The following is a 7,175-nucleotide window of genomic DNA, read 5'->3' as shown; positions in this document are numbered from 1 at the left end:
CTGTCTGCTTAGTCGCAATACTGTAGCTTATGCAATTTAGGCCTATAAATTGTTTATGTAACTTATGTGCCTAAGCATACCGGTAGTTTCTGTGGACCTGTCTGCCCGTTTTGTGAGTGCACACACTTGTGTGACATTGTTTGGGATGACCTAATTAAAATAGCGTCCCCCCAGTAAAAAAATCCCCACTACACCACTGGTCCCGAGCCTTTGATGTCCCCAAGTCGACCGTCTGCAGACTGGTGCACACTGGAGTACAAAAAATTGCAGCCCTTCGCCAGGAGGTCATCAAACTGCCCCCCCCTGGAGAACTGGAGGAGGTTGGCCAAGAGTTTGCAAGGCTGGCCAACAGCCCAGTATTCTCCAGGTGTGTGGGGGCCATTGATGGCTGCCATGTCCGCATAAAGACCCCCCCAGGACCTCTGGGCCAGGATTACCTCAACAGAAAGCTCTTCCCATCCATACAATTGCAGGCAGTGTGTGATGGGAAGGGCTTCTTTCTCAACACCTTTGTTGGGTATCCTGGCTCAGTCCATGACACCAGAGTCCTGAAGAACAGCGCAATTTACAAACAGGCTCTGTATCCTCCCTCAGGTGACACCAAATATTCTTGTTAATACATCAAAATCCATCAATGACTTTTAGTATACTAAATATGTTCTCTCTCTTTTTAGGATTCTTCCTTTTGGGTGATGGTGGCTACCCCTGCATAGAAGGACCTGTGGCCCTCATCACCCCATATAGAGAACCACTGCAAGGGAGGGTGCAGAGCCGCTTCAACCAGCATCATGCCAGGGCTCGCTCCATCATAGAGCGGACCTTTGGCAGGATAAAAAGCAGGTGGAGATCGCTGTTCTTCAAGGCTCTGGAGGTCCACCACACCTTTGTCTCCTCAGTCATCACCGCCTGTGCAGTGCTCCATAACATCTGCCTCACAGCGGGGGACATCCTGGAGCCTGAAGAGGATGTTGGGGACATTGGTGTGGTTCCACCATGTCTGGTGAGGGGGGATCGAGGCGGACATGGCCAGCGAGACCGACTGGCAGGGCTGCTCTCTGCTCCATGTGTGCAACCAGTTGAACTACAAGAACATGATTATTTGTAGGACTTGGGGACACGAAGGCCTTGGACACCACACTGTGTGAAAAGCTGTGTGCCTTCATTTGCGGTTTATTGCGTTGTGATGTTTATAATTTAACAAATAAAGGAACAATGTTTTGACAAACAAAGTGTATCTCAATGGAACAATAACAACGTTGCAAAAACTTAGAAACAAAATCATTTATTTACCAATTTCTCAAATAAATCCAAAAATCTTTTTGTGTTAGCCTGATTGGCCTCAAAGCGTTCCTGCTCTCGTTGGGCCTCCTCTTTCAGAAACTCTAATAGGGCCCCCCTACTTGCCCTCTTCTTCTTGGCAGGCGGGGGACTGAGAGAGGTGGATGGCTCTTCATCCAGTGTAGTGGTGCTGCTACTTGTGCCAGGCTGCCCAGGATCCTCCTCTTCCTCCATTGCCTGGCCACAAGGAGCAGCCCCAGCTCCACTGGATGAAGAGCCAATCCCACTGGGGCCACGTCAGCCGAGTCCATCAGGACTGGAGGCTCCATGGAGGGCCGACTCCCAATGGCTTCATGCATCAGGGAAAACCACGACCATGTGGCTGCCGTGGCCTCCCCCGCATCTGTCCCCGTCCCTGTAGGGGGGGTTTTCAGCTCCTGAGGGAGAACAAGGAATGTATGAGTCAGATGAAGACACAATAGAAATAGCTGCATTGTATGCATCTAGAAATACAATATCTCACCTTATATTTTCTTTTCAGGTTGTCCCACTGTTGGCCAGTTGGGTGGGAGTGAGCAACTCCTCCAACTCCATCTTCTGCAGAACCTCTCTGTGGAGTAAACCATTTCTTAAATTATAGCATCCAGGCATGCAAAGTCTGATTACTTCTGACAATATGCTTCATGCATAATAATTCCATGACACACTCAGGTTCACTGTGGTTCATTCACAGTAGTGGTTACATTGATTATCATACCATGCACCAAAACAACATTGTCAAACAACTCATTTAGAACTGTAGCTCACCCCCAGGCCTTCTTGGCTGTGAACCTCTTTCCTGTAAACAGGTGCTCATTGTCAGTCCTCTGTTGAATGAGGGCTCTGGTTTGGGCCTCCGTCCCTGTTTAAGGAGAATTATGTTATACATACATCAGCAAAAGGAAACCTTAAGCCATTAACATTTCACTCACATAATGCTGCATATAAATGACAGCTTAATTATTGAATTGAGCCGATTTGAATGTATTGAATTATTTATTACAAATACATTGTGACTGCCAGCCAAATGAATGATGGTACCTTAGTTACGTCTGTATGTGGCAGGTAGCCTAGTTAAATGAAGAAACAAGTGGTTTCCAACCGAAATATGTCCGATAAATAACGAATGCTGCGTGTGTATACGCACGTTATGTAGCCTATTGCAAATCTTGCCTTTAGTTGGGCATTTCACATGAACATTGTTGAGAAAATATAAAGCGTTCAATAACAGAAATATATGAGTTGTGGGTTAAATACATGTGAACAGATGTTGCATTATCGTAACGGTATCGTTGTAGGCATACAAATAACATGAAGTAATAGGTACTTACACTTGTGTAGTTTTTCTGCCGCCATGTCTTTCAAATGTGCCAGCTGCATGCTGGAGGCAGGGCTTTTAAACCGAGTGAAATCAAGGATTCATGCCTCAGCCAGGGCCATATCCAGGATTTCCTAAATACCGAGGTCCAAACCTTCTAGGGGGGTTCGGGGGGGTTATTTCCCCCCGAGATTTTTGGGATTTTCCTGATCTAGTTAGGTGCTTTTTAAGTCCTGTGGGGGGTCCAAAATTGGATAATATATTGATTTCAAACCAAGTCAGTGGGCTGCAATATAAATTATTTTTGAAAGTGTAATGCATAAGAATCAGTTGATTGTTACTATTAATGATCTGGACATGCAGAAGAGGCTAACATGATCACAAAACATTGTCAACATTCATTTTCCAATGTTTAATTCAATTGTTCAAGCAAACAAAATTATTTAAGAAACTATTTACATCAATATTGTATGTTTTTGTGTTTTGCTCGTTCATTTTCTCATGGTGAGGGCAGTGGCATCATTTGAAGAGAGGACAATGTTTTGGGTCTAATTAAGTCTTCTTGAAGTGCCACATTTTTAACCATTATCATGTCATCTCATTTTCTATCAAATGCCAAAACTATACGCCTGTGTCCAGAGGCATCCCAGCGTTTGAGGACTTTTTCAGGATCCAGTGCTCTGTTCCTATGCACATGCATCATTGCAAGTCCTGATAGCCTGTCATTACCAATGCTGGATCGCAGCCAGGTCTTCAGCCGCCTCAAGGCAGAGAATGACCTCTCACATGAACAGGTGGTCACTGGAAGTGTGAGGTAGATGGAGAGGATACAGTGGATGTTGGGGTAGTATTGAACATTTATAATATTCAATGTGTCTTTTGCCGTCAATACCAGGAGTGTTGGAGGTTGGTTCTTTACCTTCCATCTGTGAATCTCCTGGTCAATGGAGTCTGGCTGAGGTAGGTCTTCTCTGTACCATGACACCATCATTTCTTGCTTGTCTTTTGTGAGTCTGGACAAAGCTGAAGGAATCAGGTATGTAGCAAGCATGGCTGGCTCAGAGTTTTCCACAAACCTGGTGTTCAGTTGGCTTGTCACATGGTCAATAAAAGGATAGAACAGATTGAGTCTGTAGTGTTCTTCGATTGACTGTGAGGGTGTGTTCGCTCTGTTTTGCTGCCTATTGGTAACTCGCTTTTTTGATGGAACATAGATGGACATAACAATAGGTGGAATCTTCTGAAACAGAATATCTTAGCCAAGGATATTTCTCCTCCCACTTCATGTTATAGCGTAATTGCTTTTCACCGAACTTTGTTTTGGGGTAATTATGTTCATGTTTGAACCACTTATTTTTGAGAAGGCAGTACTTTTCTTCATCAGTTAGTGCTTTATTTTTATACTTGGCTGGATCAAATTCATGTAGAATTGTCTCTCTTTGACCGTTATCAGCTCTCTCACTCCTCATCTCTCTCTCATCTATTCTTGCCACCTCTCTTCCGGCCTGGTCTACCATACTAGTACTGGTATTTGGTCTCTCTTGTCCCCTTGTGTCTCCTGTGCTATTTCCCTCAGTCTCCATGTCCATGTCTCTCTCCTTTCCACAACCTGCACCCTCTCTTCCATTACTCTCTCTGTCCTCCACTCTTTCTCTTTCTTCAATCTCTCCCTCGTTGTTAAATGTTTGCTCCTCCTCACTTGTCGCTCCTGCCAGTGAATTAAAAGCAATTCAGCAATTTAGTTCATTTCACTTGTTTGTTTGCATTATTTTTTAAATTTAAATCTGTTTTGTTTGATTCTCAAAAGAGAACAAAGATGTAAGCAAATTGTGTTGCATACAATTGTATGTTATTATGAGATCATAACTGCAATAGATATATGTTTTAAAATGATGCCTATTGTCTATAAATGAAAACTATTGTTATCGATAATATAGATAGATAGATAGATGGATAGATGGGGTAAATAAGCCTACATTCTTGTGTGTGACTGTACCTGCAGTTCCTCCCTGACTTCCATCACTTTCTCTCTCTCTCTTTCTCTCTGCCTGTCCTGTCTCTTCCTTACCAACGCTGATCTTCGACTGACGTAGTCTCTTCATTATATCTGAGTCAGTGTCAAAAGAACACAATACAATGTTATATCTTCAATGTTTTACTCAAATTGAAATGAAAGAAAAAAATTACAACGTTTGTTAAAAGGTAATCCTTCTGACATTGGATGAATGTAATTAACTTTAGCTCTCTAGCTAATTTATTCACGCAATTTAAACCAAAGTATAGCCTATAGCTGCAATATAAGTTAGTGTGCATGTTGTCAGACGTCCACTGACTAACGTAGAGCGTTCACACAGGATCTGCTGTTCATATGATGTCCTGATGAACAGAAACACAAGCAGCTCGCCCGGGCTGCTGTGGTTTGTTGATACATGTGGTCTTCTTCTGTTTGCTTTGATCGGGGCTGCGTAGTTACGCAACAGCGCCCCCTTCGTCAGTAAATGGAAGTACTACAAAGAACCCCGTTTAGTGCCGTTATTTCACAAGTTTTGTTATATACACAGTTCGGAAAATATAACCGAGGTCCGGACCTCGGTGACCTCAATGGTAGATACGGCCCTGGCCTCAGCTGTGATTGAATGGAAATGACAATAAATGAAACTGTAAAACGAAAAAAGCGATCATGAAAATGTTTCCAATAATGATTTTTGACCACTTTTGTTCAGATCACATATTTGTAACTAAATGATACATTAATTGAAACAAAACACGGTATAAACTGAGGAGTGAGTCCCGTGAGGTTCATGTATTTTCTTTACTCCGCTGGGGTATTGCTCTCATGTCAAGAAGCATCAGATCAGTGCATGCACTGCCTCGTCCAATCAGTGAGCGATACACAGTAAGGGGGCGGGGTGAGTATCTGAGGATTTCATCTGAGGATGGTCTGGTGGTTCCTCGGTTATCGCTCCTCCATGATCGCTCCTCGCTCCTCGATCCTCGGTCCTCCGGCAGAAATAAGAGCCATGGGACGGTACTCAAGATGGCGCAGGCAAATCAACTTCCGGTGAGACCGAGACCGAGGAGCGAGGAAATGAAAATAGTCGACCTGAGAAGCAGCCACTGACTCTTTCAGAGTCAGATTTACAAATATTATATTCTGACCTTAATCGAAATATTCTGTTATTTTCAAAAGCTTTTTTGGTCTGATGTTTCGATTCATTTTAAACAGACCGTTCAACAAAAGGATACCCACAATCTAAATATTGGATTGTTCTTTCTTATTAAGAACCAATTGTCATTACCAATGTGGTCTTACCTTGACTTGAAGATGAAGTCCATGCTATCCTTCTGGACAACAATCTCTATTACTTTTTTGTAAAAGTCCTCCTTATCTTCCTCGAGTTTCAAAAGTCTAGTTTGTTGTTCGCGTCTATACCGTCTCTGCGCCGTAGAATAACAGTAGCAACAAGGACCTGTGGGCTCACGTGCGCCCCCTTCAGTGCGGCAGAGGTTATGGCTGCCTCCCCTGGTGCTTTTTTGATTGCCGTTGTACGGCGAGCCTAAATATCATATATACGTGAAATAAGTTATTTAGAGACTATGGATGGCGAGGATAAATGTAATAAAGGGATCTACAAACATTACATTGGTGACATACAGTGAGATGGTGCAGGCATGCGCTTAGGGCCCGCTTTCCAGCCAGTTTCTGTGAGGTGACGCATTCTGAGGTGAGGCAGAGCTCATCTGTGCCTCACCTTACCACACAGTAAGAGCACAGCACTTGAGCGCGCTCACAAAATAAGTGCCCGCGCTCCAGCAAGTTACTGTGGGTTTACGAGAGGCAGAGCTCGTCCCTGCCTCACTTCTCATCGCTCCCATGTAGCCTAGTTGTAGCGGAGCTCGGCAAATTTGCTGATTTTGACTATAAGAAGCGATTGGAATCATACATAAATCATATTTACAACACAGATCAGTGGAGACATTTTATTATTATTACTATTTAGTTTTTCTTTAGTTGTTTTTCCGTTACATTGTAGTATGGCCAGTCTATGAGTATGACAGGTGAGGCTCTGCCTCCCCTGCCTCCCCTGACTGCACGTCGCTGAAAAAGACACTACTCAGCTGGAAAGGCAGCGAAATAATTCTGTGATCAGCACGCTACTACTTCAACCTAAAGACTCATTCATCAGACAGCAGTAAGATGAATGACCAGGAAGAAGAACTCCGGTCTGTGGAGACCAGGTCCCGGGCCTCAAGTCACAGGTCATCAACAAGGTCAAGCAAGTCATCTGCCAGTGCTGCAGCGACAAGGGCAAGAGCTAAAGCCGAAGCAGCAAAAATAAAGGTATCCTTCGCAGAAAGGGAGGCAGCCATGATGAGGCAGAAAGCAGAGGTGGAGGCAAACCTTTATGTTTTGAAGCTGGAAAGTAAAGCTGTGGCCGCATCTAAAGAGGCAGCCATATTTGAAGCAGCTGCAGCAGATTTGGAAGAAGGACATCTTGGTGAGTTACAGGATTTAGCTCAGGAGGATCCAGCAAGACGC

At 43.9% G+C, this 7,175-nt stretch overlaps 1 long non-coding RNA gene across 1 annotated transcript; it reads right to left on the bottom strand.

Annotated features, from left to right (window-relative positions):
- Positions 1-1,839: 1,839 nt before the first annotated feature.
- Positions 1,840-2,748, bottom strand: LOC117562168. The gene is made up of 3 exons (XR_004571506.1): positions 2,649-2,748; positions 2,086-2,179; positions 1,840-1,888 (listed from the first exon to the last, which is right to left on the bottom strand). It is a non-coding gene; the product is annotated as an uncharacterized LOC117562168 (long non-coding RNA).
- Positions 2,749-7,175: the final 4,427 nt, after the last annotated feature.

The sequence above is a fragment of the Gymnodraco acuticeps genome, unplaced genomic scaffold, assembly GCF_902827175.1.
Source record: "Gymnodraco acuticeps unplaced genomic scaffold, fGymAcu1.1, whole genome shotgun sequence".
Taxonomy (NCBI): domain Eukaryota; kingdom Metazoa; phylum Chordata; class Actinopteri; order Perciformes; family Bathydraconidae; genus Gymnodraco; species Gymnodraco acuticeps.
The sequence above is the reverse complement of the archived record's forward strand: the minus strand, read 5'-3'. Positions and strand labels throughout refer to the sequence as shown.